Raw genomic sequence first — 18,898 nt, forward strand, 5'->3', positions numbered from 1 at the left:
ATGGTCACCTTATTTTTGATAAAGGAGGCAAGAATATACAATGGAGAAAAGACAGCCTCTTCAATAAGTGGTGCTGGGAAAACTGGACAGCTACATGTAAAAGAATGAAATTAGAACACTTCCTAACACCATACACAAAAATAAACTCAAAATGGATTAGAGACCTAAATGTAAGGCCAGACACTATGAAACTCTTTGAGGAAAACATAGGCAGAACACTCTATGACATAAATCACAGCAAGATCCTTTTTGACCCACCTCCTAGAGAAATGGAACTAAAAACAAAAATAAACAAATGGGACCTAATGAAACTTCAAAACTTTTGCACAGCAAAGGAAACCATAAACAAGACGAAAAGACAACCCTCAGAATGGGAGAAAATATTTGCAAATGAAGCAACTGACAAAAGATTAATCTCCAAACTTTACAAACAGCTCATGCAGCTCATATCAAAAAAACAAACAACCCAATCCAGAAATGGGCAGAAGACATAAACAGACATTTCTCCAAAGAAGATATACAGATTGCCAACAAACACATGAAAGGATGCTCCACATCACCAATCATTAGAGAAATGCAAATCAAAACTACAATGAGATATCACCTCACACCAGTCAGAATGGCCATCACCAAAAAATCTGCAAACAATCAATGCTGGAGAGGGTGTGGAGAAAAGGGAACCCTCTTGCACTGTTGATGGGAATGTAAATTGATACAGCCACTATGGAGAACAGTATGGAGGTTCCTTAAAAAACTAAAAATAGAACTACCATATGACCCAGCAATCCCACTACTGGGCATATACCCTGAGAAAACCCTAATTCAAAAAAGTCATGTAACACAATGTTCATTGCAGCACTATTTACAATAGCCAGGACATGGAAGCAACCTAAGTGTCCAGCAGCAAATGAATGGATAAAGAAGATGTGGCACATATATACAATGGAATACTACTCAGCCATAAAAAGAAACGAAATTGAGTTATTTGTAATGAGGTGGATGGACCTAGAGTCTGTCCTACAGAGCGAAGTAAGTCAGAAAGAGAAAAACAAATACCGTATGCTAACACATATATAGGGAATCTGAAAAAAAAAAAAAAGTGGTTCTGAAGAACCCAGGGGCAGGACAGGAATAAAGACGCAGATGTAGAGAATGGACTTGAGGACACGGGAAGGGAGAAGGGTAAGCTGGGATGAAGTGAGAGAGTGGCATGGACATATATACACTACCAAATGTAAAATAGATAGCTAGTGGGAAGCAGCCGCATAGCACAGGGAGATCAGCTCGGTGCTTTTTGACCACCTAGAGGGGTGGGATAGGGAGGGTGGGAGGGAAATGCAAGAGGGAGGAGATATGGGGATATATGTATATGTATAGCTGATTCACTTCATTATACAGCAGAAACTAACACACCATTGTAAAGCAATTATACTCCAATAAAGATGTTAAAAACAAAAATATTGAAAAAAAAAATGAGGAAGGGAATTCCCTGGCAGTCCCATGGTTAGGACACGGAGCTTTCACTGCCAAGGGCCTGGGTTCAATCCCCGGTCAGGGAACTAAGATCTCACAAGCTGCCTGGCACAGCCAAAAACAAATAAACAAAAAACAAACAAAAAAACAAACAAACAAATGAGGAAACTGTTACCCAGAGAAGTCAAGTTATTTGTCCAAGAGCTCATAAATAACTGCTGTTTAAAAAATACAAATTTAGTTTTTAAAATAATTAAGTTCCTTGAAGCAAATTTAGGAAATAGAGGCAAAAGAAATAAAATATCTGTATGGTGCCCATCCAGAGATAAGTGCCATTAATATTTTGGGTTATAGCTTTCTCGACCTTTTAAAATACATATATAGTTGGCCCTTGAACAACACAGGGACTAGGGGTGCTGACCTCCATGCAGTCAAAAATTTGCGTGTAACTTCACAGTTAGCCCTCAGTATTCACTATTCCACATCCGAGGATTCAACCACCCGTGGATTGTGTAGTCCTATAGTACGAATTTAGTGAAAGAAATCTGCGTGTACGTGAACCTGCACAGTTCAAACCCATGTTGTTCAAGAGACAACTGTATATTTTAATAAAAAACAAGATATATAATAATGTAATGCTGTTTTATAATGTGCTTTTCTCACTAAGCAATTATAATAAATATCTTTCAGGTCAATTAATGCACTTAATGTTTGCATAGTATTCCACCTATGGCTGTACCATAGTTAAGCATTTCACAATTGTTAGATGGCTACTTTGGTTCCAATTTTTCATTATTCTTCACTTCACTGTGAAGAATTTCATTATTACTACATTTTTACCAAAAAACGATGACAGTTTCCTTGTACACATTCTTGAAAATGGAATTGCTAGGACAAAGGGTCTACAAAATGTTCAGGCCTTTGATATCTGTTGGTAAGATACAACTTTTAACAGGTATATAGTAATGAATAATTCCATGTTGACTTCTTTTTTCCTTTCCCTCATATAGGACCCATTAATCTTGTCACTGGCTCTACCCATCCTCTACCCTTTTCTAACTGGAAAATTCCAAGCCTAATCTTTCCTCACCCCCATTTCAGTCATTCAACAACATTCAACAAGTATGTGTTGAACACCTACAAAATTCCAAGTTCTGGAGATCCACTGATGAACAAAACAGAGCCTTATGCTTGCAGAACTTGTGTTCTAGTGGGAAGATACAGATAATAAATATAACAGGTAAGTAGGGGACTTCCCTGGTGGTCCAGTGGGTAAGACTTCGCACTTCCAATGCCGGGGGCCCAGGCTCGATCCCTGGTCGGGGAACTAGATCCCACATGCATGCCGCCACTGAGAGTCTGCATGCCACAACTAAGAAGTCCGCATGCCACCACTAAGAGCCTGCATGTTGCAACTAAAGATCACGCATGCCAAAACTAAGCATGCTGCAATGAAGATCCTGCGTGCTACAACTAAGACCCGGTGCAGCCAAAAGAAAAAAAAAAAAAAGAAAAATATCAAATAAGTAAATTATGTGGCATGTTAAAAGATGACAAGTGATATGGGGAAAAGAAAACTAGAATAGGATGATGGGGATCAGGAATAGTGGGCGAGAGATGGGGGAGATAGTTTGCAGTTTTACAAAGGAGGGTCGGAGTAGGTCTCCTTGAGCAGGAGACACTTGAGTAGACTTGATGGAGGTAAAGGATGGAGAGGAAAGAACATTCCAGGCAGAGAGATCAGCAAAGGCCCTAAAGCAGGAACTGTCCTTGTATATCAAAGAAGAGAAAGGTCAGTGTGGCTGGAGCAGAGTGAATACTGGAGAAAAATAGGGAGATGAGGTCAAGGGGTGATGGACGGATGACAGATTGTGCAGGAACTTGTGAGGTTTTGTAAGGACTTTGGCTTTTGCTCTTCCCTTGAAGATTTTGAGCAGAGGAGTGACATGGTTTGACATGTAATTTACAAGAATCACTGACTGTTGGGAACAGGCTGTAGATGCTGGGCGATCACCTAGGAGTCTATTGTAGAAATACAGCCTAGGGGTGATGATGGCTCACGCCAGGGGCTAGCCACGGAGGTGGTATGAAGTATACCACCAGAGTCTGGGTATATCTGAAGGAAAGCCAGTGTTTTCTGTTTTCTTCTGCCTGCCCCTCTGGATTCAGTCTCTGGCTCTCCCCACCCTGCTCTATGCCCTGGGAGACTGAGCTGTATGAACTCCATCCAGAGTCTTCTTTGCCCTGTTTCCCATTGGGTTTGGCCGAAGGAGTTTCCCATTGAGTTTGGCCAAAAGGAATACTGGCAAGGGATCTGACGGAAGGAGAAGTGTGAGGTTGGGGTGTATTTCCTCGACTTCCCTCCTTTTGGTTTGACTGAGCCCCCTACCAAGGGCACAGCTCTCATCAGGCAGCCCACCCAGAAAAGCTGCTCCTCAGGGGTGGATAACGGCTCCTCCCTTTGCCCGTCAGACCTGAGTGGTGACAACTCCCTGCTCTTGCCAGCCCCAGGGTACCACGTTGTAAGTGGTTGTTTTTTCTTAACCCTGCCTGTAAATTTGTGGATAGTCCTTTTATTAAACTCTCCTCAAAACACCCAATTTGAGTGTGCCACCTGTTTCCTGCAGGGAGCTGACTGATAGATTGGATGCCGGTTGTGAATGAAAGTGGAGTTAAGGATGGCTCCTTTGGCTGCAAGATCCAGGGTTCACCAGGTCCTCCCCTTCTATACAACTCTGTGCCACAAACCTGGCCAAGGCGACTTTGGGAGCTTCATTCCCCTTGGCAGTACTGGAACTGCATAGAGCTTCTAAAGAGTAGAAGGTAAGGGTAAACACAGCCATATTTTCCCACCCCCAGGTCTTCCAGACAAAGCCTGATAGAGAAAGAACCCTGGACAAGGAGTCAGGAAGCTCCCTTGTCTGGTCTCTGTGGGGTAACTCCCTGAACAAGCGTTAGCAAATGACTGCTCAGAGCTTCAGTTTCCTTACCTCTAAAACCAGTAATAATGAAACCTAACTCAGAAGCTTGTGGGGGAAGATCAAAGAACAGTGCTGGCCTCAACACCATGCGGTCTGGTGTGTGAGCTTGGGAGCCAGAAGGCCACGACTTGTATTCCAACCTTGTGGTTTACAAGCTGCATGACCTTGAGGGAGTTGCTGAGCCTCAGCTGCCTCATCTGTAAAATGAAAATAGTAATAGCATATGCTACCATGCAGGGGATTGGAACTTAAATGAAATGAGGATGTGCTTGACAAGTGAGTATTTAGTAAGTGTTACGTAGTTAACAAATATTAAATTATTTCCTTCTCCCCTTCTGTGAAATGAGGGAGTTGAACTCAACACATAGGGTAACTTTCTTTGCTGATGTGAAATCTAGGGGTTTATTGAAAATTTTATTATGTAGCTTTTCAAAATTATACAAAAATGTATATATGCTAGAACAAATATCCATGTACCCACTACCAGGTTAAAAAATAAACTTTACCAAGGTAGTTTATATATTTGCATATAATGATTTTCAGTGTTTTTAAATTTTGAATGATTGGTATCATATTATGAATTAGTCTGCAACTTGTTTTGTTTTTTTCCCTCAACAGTATGTTTGTGAGATTGTCCATTTTACTGCTGTGTGGTGTCACATTGTATGAATTTGCCACACTTTATTCATCCATTCTCCCACGGATGGACATATACATTGTTTCCAACTTTTGGGATTACAAACAATGCTGCTCTGAACATGCTAATAACTGGTCCTGTGCCCACACACACAGTTTCCAAGTCTGAGTTTGTGAGTTTCTTTTCAGCCCTGCCAGATGCTGGTATGAACTCTGGTCCAGATGGGGGAAGGGGAGGGAGACTGGACTGGGGGTAGGGGTGAAGAGGAGGAGTCCGGGAGCTGAATCTCACATAACAGGTTCTGACGGCTTTGTAGGTAACAGCACTTAGAACCCAGTGTCTTGAAGATTTAAGTGTAAATGAATCAGAGCCATATGGATTACATTTGCCTTAAATGACACAGGATTTGGAGGGTGGAGGCAGTGCTTTAGGGGAAGGTGCAGGCGGTTTGTGGGTTGTCCCCTTTGCTCGCTGAAGACCTGTACTTCCCTACCAGCCGGTTGTATGCAGAGGAGTGCAAACGCTTAGCTGCCCAGGTGCCCTTCCCACAGCCTGGAGGAATCAAGTAGCCAGTGCAGCCTCAGGCTGCCTGAAGGGGGCACTGAGGAGCCTCAAAGCTTCAGGAGGCTTAGTACTAGTTCCTCCTTTGACACTGCTTTGCTGTGTGGCCTTGGGCAGTGCCCTGCTTCTCTGGGCCTTAGTTTCCTTCTTTGTCAATGAGAGGCCTGGGGGGTGGGATAGCATAGTAATTAGAGCCCGGGTTTGAAACTATCTTCTAACCTCTTTTTGGCTGTTAGACCTTGGACAGATTAATACTCAGCCCCTCTGTGCCTCAGTTTCCTCATCTGTAAAATGAGAATATTAATAGTATCGCTTCATAGGTGGTTGTGAAGAATAAATGAGCTAGTAGTACACCTAGAAGGTGCCTGTCTCTTAGAAAGCACTCAAGTGGTACCACTTTTGTTTTTTCGTTATGGTCCTTATCAACGATAGGTCCAAATCTGATTTTCCCTGGCATTCTCAGGCAAAGATGATGGAAGTGAGCCTGAGAAATGAGAAAGGGTTACCCAGTGGCCAGACGTTTCCTGTTCTTGTAGCAACTATATCTCCACTTCATGTTTATCAATTCCATACCAGGTTAAATGTGAATATGTATACATATGCTTACAAAATGGATCATGCTGAGTTATAATCTGCTTTTTTTCACTTTCACTGTGCCGTATATATATTTCCTTGTTATTAATATTCACCTCCAACATTTGTCTATATCTGAACCGGCGCACAGCAAACAACCATTTACCAAGTGCTCACCGTGCACCAGGCATGGTGTTAAATGTTTTCCGTGTGTGTCCTCATTTAATCCTCCAAACAAGAGAAGGCATGTGGTATTATTATCACCCCCATTTTACAGCTCAGGAAAGTGAGGCTTGGAGAGGCTAAATAAACTGCTTAAATTATCCCTCAAGTCCAGACCTGCCGACTCCTGCCCATAACTGCTGGCCTGCTCCCAGGCAGGCACAGGATTGAAATACATCATGAAGTAACCTCAGGCCCCTATTCTTGGACGCTTGGATTTTTTTTTCTGACTTCTCACTCTTATCAACAGCATGTGATGATCATTCTTTTAGGAAGATGTTTGCCTACATCGAGATAGCTTCTTTGGGATAAATTCCCAGAGTGGATGGGATGGTGTTTGGGGCTTTTGTTTTGGAGATGAGGAGAAACAGAGGACCCCAGCCGGACAGAGGGGATAGGCAGGAAGCCCTCTAGGAGGCGGGTCCGACTGGAAAGCCAGGATGCCTGACTAATCCACAGTACATGCTGCTTCGGTTTATCTGAGGGATGGTGGCCCAAGCTCCCCAGGCTTACCCTGAAGCCTTTAGGAATCTAGCTTTTTTTCCATCCTGGTTTTGCTGACTTGGCTGAAGTCCCTGCTCAGTGGATCAGCTGCAAGACACAGTCACACACCACACACACACACATGCACACACAGCCTTCCAGGAATCAGGCATGAGGGAGACACTTGCTGGGAAGAGGCCAACTTATGGAAAGTGGGGGACCCTACCTTACTCAGAAGGAAGATTTCCTGGGAAAAACTGTTCACCAGATTTACATAAACCATTTCTTCTCTGAACTGGACTGGGTTCATTTACCATTTTCATAACAGCTTTATTGTTTCAGAAAAAAAAATGACATGTTCATTGTTTTTTAAAATCCCTGAGAAATGTATAAATATATATAAATATATTTGAAGATGTAAAAGCATTTAAAACTCTCATTTCAGACTGGGTGATATAAATCAGTGCTTTTCAAGCACTGGGCATCTTGTTAAAATGCAGATTCTTTTTTTTTAAATTAATTAATTTATTTGTTTATTTTTGGCTGCCTTGGGTCTTCATTGCTGCTCATGGGCTTTCTCTAGTTGTGGTGAGCGGGGGCTACTCTTCATTGCGGTGCGTGGGCTTTCATTGCGGTGGCTTCTCTTGTTGTGGAGCACGGGCTCTAGGCGCGCAGGCTTCAGTAGTTGTGGCACGTGGGCTCAGTAGTTGTGGCGCACGGGCTTAGTTGCTCCACGGCATGTGGGATCTTCCCAGACCAGGGCTCAAACCCGTGCCCCCTGCATTGGCAGGCAGATTCTTAACCACTGCGCCACCAGGGAAGTCCTGAAATGCAGATTCCAATTCAGGAGATCTGAGTGGGGCCTGAGCGTCTGCATTTCTACCTGCTCCCAGGTGAGGCCAATGCCGCTTGTCCATGGCCAAGTCTGCAAGTAGGGAGGACCACAAGATACATTTGTTAAAACAGAGATTCTTCTGTTGTGGCATTGTAACTCCAAAATATCCTTAAGTCAGAGCAAAGGGTCTTAAAATCATTTGGTCAGAGCCTCTGCTGACAGGTGGGGAAACTATGGGCCAGCGGAGGGATGGAGCAAGCCCCAGGCCAGGGAGCTCGAGCCAGAGCATGGCTCGGGCCTCCAAGCTCCTTTCATTTCCTCTGAACCTGGAATCTAGTCAGTTTCGACCGTGGGACCAGCAAAGACTCTGAGACTGGCTGAGGGGAGCAGTGGCCCATGTAAGGAACAAGGCCACCAGGCAGAGGGCAGACCCCACGCTCGCCATGCATACACTGGATGCTTTACATGCCTACATTCTCAGAAAATCCTCACTATGGCCCCGCGCAGTACATCATCAACTCCATTTTACACAGAGAAACCAAGGCTCAGAGAGCAAAGCAATTTGTCTGAAGTCACACAGCAAGCAAGTGCGGAGCTGGCATGGGTCCTGTGCATAAGATCCCCCAGCACCGTCTCCCAAAGTCCTCCTTCAGCTCCCACCTTCAGGATCTCTACCTTACTGTGCTCGAACAATGGTTCACTTTCTGTCAGGGGAAAACCAGTATTGCTTGAAAGAGACTGTAGGAAATAAATACAACGAAAACAAAACAGTGTTATTGAAATCTAGCTAGATCTTAGCACCCTGCAGAGCCCAAGGCCTGCTCTCCTTGTTAAAAGGGGAGATGAGCAAACATTAGAACCATATTAGAGACAGACTAGACCACAGTGAGGCTTTCCTCTTGATGAACTTCACAAAGAATCGAAAGAGAGTAGAAGAGAGAATAATTTTGCAGGACATGGTCCCACCTCTACCAGTGCCCTGTATGAATTCCATCTTTCTTCCATCTCTCCAGCCAGCCATCTCACACTGCACTATGCTACCTTTGTGCCCTGAGCCAGGTGGCGTCAGTCAGGATTGGCTTCCTGGAAGAGGCACCTGGACCAGATTTCACATCTTGGGAGACCTAAGCCTGTGGCATCTCTACTTCAAGCTCCTTGCGTCCCAGGGGGTGCAGTCCTCTCTCCTCCCCAGGGGCCTGGGAATCAGTCAGCAGGCTGCCTGGAGCCAGGGCACACTCCCTCCCAAAGAGATGACCCACCAGCCTGTTTGCCTAATGTGACCACTTTGGAAAAATTGTTTGTTCTCATCCTGCTAAAAACAGCTTCAAAGTGACTCCTGTCTAGACTGTGCCAGGATCGATTATCAGATCCCTGACCTGATCGAAACCACAGGGTGACATAGTCATTTGCTTTAATGCAATTAAAGCAAAATATAATAATGTATCCAGGCCAGGGACAAGAACGAGGCTTCCTGGAAGGTGGGAGGAGAAACCAGCTCTGGATAACTTCTTCTCGGCTCCAAAGAAGTGAGTTTAGACTTTTCCTGCCTCTGTCTCCAGGGCAACCTTGGGTTCTGGACTGCCCCTTGCTCTGCTGAGGGCCACCAGGTGAGGGTGGCCTGGAAGATGGGGAATCAGGAGAAAGCAGTCGTGGGATGGGATGTGGGTGGGCGTGGGGTGAGCACAGGCCAGGAGGAGGGGCGCCGAAGAAGAAGGAAAGAGGGAAGAGGGAAGAGATCACAGAGAGAGGAGGAAGTGGATGCGGCTGACTTGGTAATTCCCAGAATCTCTGACAAATCCCCAGTCCCAGGGAGACCAGAGCAAGCCTGGCAGGTCTTCGCAGAGGACAGCAGCAGGTGAGGTTAATCCAGTCGTCACTGGAAGGCACCAGGAAAATGGGTTTTCACTTCTCAGGGAGCGACAAGAACAAGGGAGTTCAATGCAAAGACCATGGCCTTGTGGTCAGACACTGCCGGGCCTGCCTCGCGCCTTCTGACCAACATCCCAGGGTTCTGGAGAAGAGCCGCCCCCCCGGGACAGGCAGGGAAGCCCTCAGAGCATTCCGTGGGGCACTCCACACACCGCCACAGGGCCGCCGGCACAAAGTGCGGCAGACTGGCGGCTTAAACAACAGAAATGTGTTCTCCCAGTTCTGGAGGCTGGGAAGTCCAAAATCAAGGTGTAGGCAGGGTTGGTTCCTTCTGAGGGCTGTGAGGGTTCTGTTCCAGCCCTCTCTCCTGTGTCGTGGATGGCTGTCTTCTCCCTGTCTTCTGTCTCTGCATCACTCTGTGTCCAAATTTCCCCTTCTCATGAGGACACCAGATGTATTGGATGAGGACCCACCCCAATGACCTCATTTTAACTTGATTACCTCTTTAAAGACCCTGTGTCCAAATAAAGGCATATTTTGAGGTGCTGGGGGTTAGGATTTCAACATATGAATTTTAGGGCGGGGACACAATTCAACCCCTAGCACTGTCCATGGGGAGCCCCCCTCCACTGCTGCCTTGGGGGGAGTGAGAGAGGAGACCGAGCTCTGGGGATGCCCAGTGCCCCCTGCTCCCTGACCTTGGGAAATCAAGTCCCCTTCAGGGGCCTCACTTGCTCCTCTGTGAGTGGAAGTGGAAACACTGCCCCCACTGCGTGGAGAAGAACACTAACTCCAAGCGCCTTCCCTTCCATGTTTACCAGACTTTGTGAGCTGGGAAACATCTTTGGGAATCGTGTGTGCTCTCCTTTGCCAAACTCAGGTTTCCTGAGGACGACTTCCTACCCCAGAAAGTACAGCTCTGGTACCCTTTCTTCTCCTTCGTCTTCCTCTTCCTCCACCTCCTCTTTTTATTGACTCCCAGAGGCTATCGTTATTTTATTGTTTGCTGTTCTTCGCTGCCCCTTATCACAGATTTCATTTTGCAGACGTTGTCCCAAGTGCTTTACCATATTTGTCTCATTTTACCCTCCCAGTAACCCTATAGGATAGGAACTATTGCTATTCCCATTTTGTAGATGAATAAACTGAGGCTCAAAGAGCTAAGGTAGGGCCCAGAGGACAGAGCTGGGACACTAATGGGGGAAATTTCCAGAAGACAGATCTCAGCTCCGCAGAAGGAAGGCCTTCCTCATGGGCTGCCTGGAAGGTAGGGAGGTACCCATCCAGGACCCTGCCTGGAAGGAAGATCATGGGCCCTTAGAGTCTTGGGGTGAGAGGGATTTGAGGGGTTAAGTCCAAATGCCTCTTCTGGGCCACATAAACCCCTCTTTAACACCTCGAAGGCTCAGCCAATGAGAGACCTCAGGGGAGAGGGAGGGACTCTTGCAAACCCTCCCAGGCCGACTTGCCAGTTGCCCTGCCAGCAACTGCCGAGCACATGGCAGGCACTCAACACACACGTAATAAATAAATGATGGTGCCGATCATTTGCAGTCACAAAAATAGCCACCTTTGGTACAAGATGACCATCTACCAGGCTCAGGCTAAGATTTTGACCTATAGTTTCTTGTTTCAGTTCCTCCTCTCCCAAACCCTATGGGATAGGTGCGATTATTAACCTGGTTTTACAGCTAAGAAAGCAAAGACCAAGGAGGGTTTAGTAACTTGCCCGTCTGCCTGACTCTGAAGCTCCAGACAACTGCATTAGTGGATCTCAGACCCTGCCCACAGTAGGGGGGCGTATTCATTTAACTGTTCCAACAGTCTTGGATTTCCAGCAACCCCCAGCACACAGTGGGTGCTTAATAAATACTTAATGAATTAATGAACTGATTCATTCATCAAACCTAGTCCACTGAGGTAGACATGTTAACCTAACAAACAACAAAATCTCTTTGGGCCCATAAGATTCCCCCAGCCCAGTGCCTGGCACACAGTAGGTGCTCAATAAATATTTACAGGATGAATGGCCCTCTGGCCCCTAATGTGAACAACTCTGCCCATAAATTTCAGCTCTAGGCACTTTGAAGTTCCCCCAGGGAACAGCTGCTTTTCTTGTTATCGAGGCCCCCCTGCCCCCATCCTTCCCCCCGCCCTCCTGGCCCCCTGGGCCCATCCAGGCCAGGGACCTGGGGCCGCCAGAGCCGCGAGATAAGGATGATGGATGGCCAGTCGCCTGGCTCCACTGAAGCCTGGGGTTTCCTGGGAGCAGGAGACAGTCTAGTGATTCCAAAGCCCCTCGGAATTCGAGTGGAGAGAGCTCAAGGAGGGGGCGGGGACAGGGGCAGCGTACGAAGTGTCCCTATCTCCTCAGAGATGCTGGACCCGACAGGAGGTTTCAGCACCCCCTGGCCACCTTGATCTCCTTCCATGTTGACAAGGCTTCCTTTCAGCATGTGCTGGACACCAGGACTCATCATTGGAGCTTCCAGTGGGAGTCTGGAGGATGGCCTCCCCCTCCATCCCTCCCCACCCCACCCCTCCCCCCTGCATTGGGCCCAGGATCTGGAGGCAGGGCAGGCTGGCTTCCTGCTCTGTAATCTGGGCTCTACTGTTAATTGAGTCCTTGGCAAAATAAGAAATCATTTAACATGTTGTACACCTTAAATTTACATAATGTTATAGGTCAAACATATTCAATAAATTTTAAAAAAGAGAAAAGAGGTTTCCTCACTTGTAAAATAAATCTTGGGGGAGGCTTTCCCATCCAGCAGTGCCAAGATGAGATTTTAAGTAGCTAAGGGAGAATCAGCTGGGGCTGAGCACAGTGGACGCTGCCTCGATGATGAAGCTGGCTGAGCCTTGGATCCAGGCAATATTCGCCATTGGTTTGTTTAATTTAGAATCTCTGATCCCCAAACCAAGACACTTCCTAGGTTTGGGCAGATCATAGAGCCTGAACACGTAAGATTTTGAAGGACTCTGTGAGACTGAAACTTGTACGTTTCTTTTTGTCCTTCCCTCTCTCTGGACTTTATTTTACCCTTAAAAAATCTATATATCTATATAGATATTTAATTGCAAACAATATTTGAATGTCTTCCTTGTTTAAAAAATACAGATAAAATGCCCCACACAAGGTACCCTCAATCCTGGACTACTCCCCTCTCTTTCCAGAAACAAAACCATCGTTTGCAGATGCACCCCCAAAGCCTCCTCAGCACCTTTTCATATATCTGTCCACCTACAGCCAGATATCCAGAAGGGGTGGGGTTTATTTCAAAGGAATCAGCCTACCCAGGTCTTGGTACCACCTCTACCACTCAGCCCTGTGGCCTGGAGACCCATCCATGCTGGGACATAGGGACACATCTCGTTGCACCTTACTGGGGTTCAACTCACGGTTGGGTGGCCCGGCCTTTCGGGTAAGCTCTAAGAGGGCAGAGACTTGGTCTGTCTTGTTCAGCGGTGATTCCCAGTGTCTAAAACAGGGCCTGGCAGTTGTTACTCAATAACTATTCCACGAACGAAAGAAGGGATGAGTACATGCATGACCTGATGCTTGTAAGACATGGCAGTTGCTTCCAACTTTTCACCGACACAGCGGGTGCTGTGATGAGCATCCCAGGACATGCTCCCGTGTTCACTTTTGAGGGACAGTAACTTGTGGAGGCTCCCTGCAGCTCCGAAGAGCACAGTTTGAAATCCTCTGATTAGGCCCAAGCCTTTATTTCATAGATGAGCGCTGGGACCCCAGAGAGGGCTGACCGCTCATCCCAAGGTCACCTAGCACGTCAGGAATTGAGGAGGGCCTTGGGGGTAGTTTGAATTCTTCTGCCGTCGCGGACTCTCTTAGTACCTACACTTTCTCTGACTCCCAGCTCCAGCCTGTGCCCCTCAGGAGGGTGACTCTCGGGACAGAAGGTCTGATTCACTCTGCATAGAGAGGCGTCTGCCGCCAGAATCAGGAGGGTTTCATCCTGGGGTTCTTGTCCCAGTATTGAATTGTTTTTTGGGTTTTTTACTATATTTATTTATTTATTTAGGCTGCTCAGGGTCTTAGTTGTGGCACGCGGGCGTCTTAGTTGCAGTATGTGGGATCCAGTTCCTGACCAAGGATTGAACCCAGGCCCCCTGCATTGGGAGTGCAGAGTCTTACCCACTGGACCACCAGGGAAGTCCCCCAATATTGAACTGTTGAAGGATCTGGGTAAATCACGTTTCCTCCCTGGGCCTCAGTTTCTCTAATCTGTAACTCTGGCCTAATGATTCTTGACTAACTCTTGTAGTGAGGATGACAAGAAAGAGTTTGTGAAATACAGAAGAGGCATAGAAATCTAAGAGAGCGCTAGTTCAGTTTACAATGTAGAATTTTTAAAAACAGTTTTCAGATTAAAAGATACAGCAGGTTTCCACTCTTATAAAAAAATGAAAAATTATATATATACATATATATGTATTTGAGTAAGTTTGTGTAAATACAGAAAACTAACAGCACTTACTCAGCAAATGTTAATTATCAATGGCCTCCTCTGGAGTTCAGAATTGCCAAGGACGTAAAGAGGCTATTAACATTTTCTTACTACACCCAGTTTTGTTGATTTTCTAAAAGCTGGACAAAACAAAAGATATATTTACACATTAAGTATGTAACCTTAAAAAATCAAAAGAGAAAAGATAAATATTGCTAATAGGAAAAAAATTAAAGCAAAGGCCGCAAATAATTTTGTTTACAAAAGTAAAACTACAAATAGCTAAACAAGAAAAAGATCTTTTTCTTGATCAAATAGAGAGAAATTAAAACAGCAATGAAATTTCCTTTTTTGCCTATAAAATTGTAAAAAGTGATATGAAATAAAGACCAAAAGGTTTTCATTCCTGCCTAGGGAGAGGGTAATCATGATTAGGGATTAGCAGGAAGGTGGGGACATCCACGCCCCTCACAGCGATGACATGTCCGTCCTGTCCTGCTCCCCGAGCCATCCCGAGGACAGGGGGAGATGACAGGACAGGGTCGCCGCTTCCTTCAGCTCCCCCCCCTCCTCCAATTGTTGGCGTCTTCTGACCCACTGCCCCCGCCAGGGACACTCCTCCCTCATCAGACCTAAATCCCCCTTCTTCTGATAAAAGAGTACTGGATCCTGTGACAAAACCAGAAATGATTGGGAAGGTGCCTGGTGCACGCCGACTGTCCCCTACTCCCAAAGGAATTGCTAGGTTCAGAATAGAGAACCCCGTTGTGGGATCAATGGTCATCTCTGTGAAGCCTCTCCCTCTAGGCAGAACTGACCCAAAGGCTTTATTTTGGTGCGTTTTTTAATGGGAATACACTGCCATACTAGGAAGAGCCTTTAGCAGTCATCTGGTCCAATAGCCCCATTTTATAAGGGGAAACTGAGACATAGGAGGGCTTATGAGAAACCCAAATCACACAACTGATTGGATGGAGCTGTGTCTAGAACCAAGGTCTCTTGACTCCTGATTCAGTACTCTTTCTGTTCCGATTGATATTTTTATTCATTTACTGATTCTGTTCTTTACTTCCGGCATATCGAAATCTACTATCTCCCTGGTCGTGGCTAAAAATCCCGCTTGTTCGCTTGGGTAAGGAAGTGGTCCTGAGATATTATACGTTCACAATGGAGATCATGTAATATTTAAAAAGAGAAAAGATGGGAATTCCCTGGGTCCAGTGGTTAGAACTCCACGCTTTCACTGCCGAGGGCCCGGGTTCAATCCCTGGTGGGGGAACTAAGATTCTGCAAGCTGTGCAGAGCAGCCAAATAAATAAATAAATACTTTAAAGGAGAAAAGATACAGTTCTGACATTTATAATAAATAGCAGGGGCTTCCCTGGTGGCTCAGTGGTTGAGAATCTGCCTGCTGGTGCAGGGGACACGGGTTTGAGCCCTGGTCTGGGAAGGTCCCACATGCCGCGGAGCGGCGGGGCCAGTGAGCCACAGCTGCTGAGCCTGCGCGTCTGGAGCCTGTGCCCCGCAACGGGAGGGGCCGCGGTGGTGAAAGGCCCGAGCACCGCGATGAAGGGCGGTCCCCGCACCGCGATGAAGAGTGGCCCCCGCTTGCCGTAACTGGAGAGAGCCCTCGCACGAACCGAAGACCCAACACAGCCAAAAATAAATAAATAAATAAAGTAGCTATAAAAAAAAAAAATTAAGAAGTAATACAATTAAATCATTTTAAATAATAAAAATTTTTAATAAAACAATTAAAATCCCCTGATTAAATCACAATATACAGATGCAAAACACAGGACATTTTTAATGTGCTTGACGCATGCCTTTGTCTTTGTTTTACTCAGCCCATCCCCTTGACCAAGAAGATCTGCTTAGCGGGAGATGGAGGAAAGTTGCAAGGAGAGCCAGACGGTAATTCAGTCTCTATTTATAACAGAATTCATGTCAAGTACTTACTGACCTGCCTAAACATGTGTCTTGGTGTTAAGCAGATTCTCCTTTTAAATTCTCAAGAAAAAACTATTATATAAAATGGTGGTTAAGAGTAGGGCTAGGCAAAGTTTTTTGGTTAATAGCCAGATAGTAAATGTTTCAGACTTTGCGAGTCAATGATTCCCCTTGCAATTGTACCGTGAAAGCAGCCACAGGCAACACGTAAACAAGTGAACGTGACTGTGTTCCAATAAAACTTTATTTATAAAAACAGGAAGTAGGGAGGATTTGGCCCCTGGGCCGTAGTTTACCAACTCCCGATTAAGAGTCAGGCTTGGGAGTCAGACTTTAATTGGCACCCCAACTCTGCTGCTTCTTCATTTGTGAGACCTTGAGCAACTGGCAAAATTATTTGAGCTTCATTTGTGGAATGAGGATAATAATTGTACCTGGTCACAGAGCAGCTACTCAGTGGAACACCATTCAGCTCAAGCATTTGTAGGTGCTCAATAAATAGGACCTAAACAGGTAGGACACAGCCCACTGTTCTGGAAGAGACCTGGGTTCCCATTCTAAATCAATTGCCCCTCCCAGCCATTTAACCTTGGCCAAGTATGTCACTTAACAGCTCCAAACTCTGTTCCCTCCCCCAGTAAAATGGGAAGAGAAACTCATTTATTGCCAGGGCCATTTTTTAAAATTTATTAATTAATTTGTTTATTTTTGGCTGTGTTGGGTCTTCGTTGCTGTGCGTGGGCTTTCTCTAGTTGCGGCGAGCGGGGGCTACTCTTTTTTGTGGTGCGCAGGCTTCTCATTGCGGTGGCTTCTCTTGTTGCGGAGCACGGGCTCTAGGTGCGTGGTCTTCAGTAGTTGTGGCACGCAGGCTCAGTAGTTGTGGTGCACAGGCTTGGTTGCTCCGTGGCATGTGGGATCTTCCCGGACCAGGGCTCAAACCCATGTGCCCTGCATTGGCAGGCAGATTCTTTTTTTTTTTTTTTAATATTTATTTATTTATTTTTGGCTGTGTTGGGTCTTCTGTTCGAGTTGGGTTTCTGTGCGAGGGCTTTCTCTAGTTGTGGCAAGTGGGGGCCACTCTTCATCAAGGTGCGCAGGCCTCTCACTGTCGCGGCCTCTCTTGTTGCGGAGCACAAGCTCCAGATGCGCAGGCTCAGTAGCTGTGGCTCACGGGCCTAGTTGCTCCGCGGCACGTGGGATCTTCCCAGACCAGGGCTCGAACCCGTGTCCCCTGCATTGGCAGGCAGACTCTCAACCACTGCGCCACCAGGGAAGCCTGGCAGGCAGATTCTTAACCCCTGCGCCACTTCTCTGGCAGGGAATTCCCTGCCAGGACCTTTATATACATTCTTACTTAACTCCCACAACAGCCCTTGTGTTTGTCTCCATTTTACAGAGAGGAAACTGAGCCACAGAGAGGTGAAGGGTTTCTTAGTGGTAGAAACCAGATATTTAAACAGGGACTGCCTGACTTCAAAGGTTGAGGTATTTCTTTCCACTCAACTAGGTTGCCTTGCTAGAAAATGAGAAGAGGCATACGCTTCATAAAGCCCTCCAATCCATAAGGCCATGGATTCCTGCATCACCCATCTGGCACCTGAATCTCCTCCCAGCATCCCTGCCCAGCCTCTGCTTCCACATCACCGGTACATGGGGGCTCAGTACTGCCCTAGACAACCCACTTCCTCCTTGGTCAGCATTGGCTGTGATAAGATCTTGAACTGAATGGACCTGTACCCCGTCAGTTCCACTAAGAATCCAAATTCTCCCTGAGGACCCCCAATTTTTATCACCCTTCTACAGGATGCTCTCCCAGGGTCTGATGATAGCTTTATACCCCCAGATTCTACAGCCCAGTTCCTACAATTGCGCCTCCTCCCAGGGAACATGGCATGGAGGCCCCTGGCCTTCCTGCCACCCCACCCTGGGACTACTCCGGTGTGTCTCTACCCCTGGAAGACTGTGGCACCCAGAACTGCGTTCCTGCCCAGGGCGCTGAGCTGTCGCAAAGGTGAATCAGCTCGGGCCCATGATAACATCTGCACAGCCAGCCTGGGAGGCAGGTGCTTCTTGCATGGAAGGGGTGGGTTTGGGACACAGAGGAGCCTATTCTGTCCTGGGGCGGGGAGTGGAGGAACATCAAGAAAAGAGGCTCCCCTTTCTGAGGACAAACTTTTGAGAAAGGAGGATCTTGGCCCGACTCTTACAGAAGCTGGGTCTTCAGGAGCCTGCATGGGCAGGTCGGGTAGGAAGGACTTACCAGGAAGGGGCAAGGCTGTTGTGGAAACAAGTTTGTGCTTTTTAAGCCGAGAGGATGAAGAAGGCTGATGATGCTAATGTAATCATTCAGAGGGTACTGATCTCCCTGACCGCTGGGAAGGACCCCTGGGCTGGAGCCAGGATCCCTGGATTCTATTCCCAACTCTGTTGCAGAACTCCTGTGCTGTTAGGCCAACCATATCTCCTCTCTGGGCCTCAGTTGACCCATCTGTGGGATGATGGGGGCGCTCCCTCAGCCTCTTGGAGAGACAGTATGATGTAGGGGTAAGAACTCAGAGCTCTAGGGTCAGATGGACCTGTGTGAATCCAGCTCTGACTCTTCCTGGCTGTTTGACTGCAGGCAAGGTACTTAACCCCTTGAGCCTTGGTTTTCTCATCTATAAAATGGGATAATGATGAAGTGCTCCATGCACCTGGTCCCACTCAGTAAACGGGGGTTGTGGTGGGGGTTATCTAATGGCTCATCCTCCTCAGCATTCTGAGATTCCACAAGTGGGAGTGGGAGCCATGGGGTGCACGTCAGGGTGTGGCTGTTGGCAAGACCCTGAACGACCCCCAGGTC

The sequence above is a fragment of the Balaenoptera borealis genome (assembly GCF_965194805.1).
Source record: "Balaenoptera borealis genome assembly, chromosome: 2".
NCBI lineage: Eukaryota > Metazoa > Chordata > Mammalia > Artiodactyla > Balaenopteridae > Balaenoptera > Balaenoptera borealis.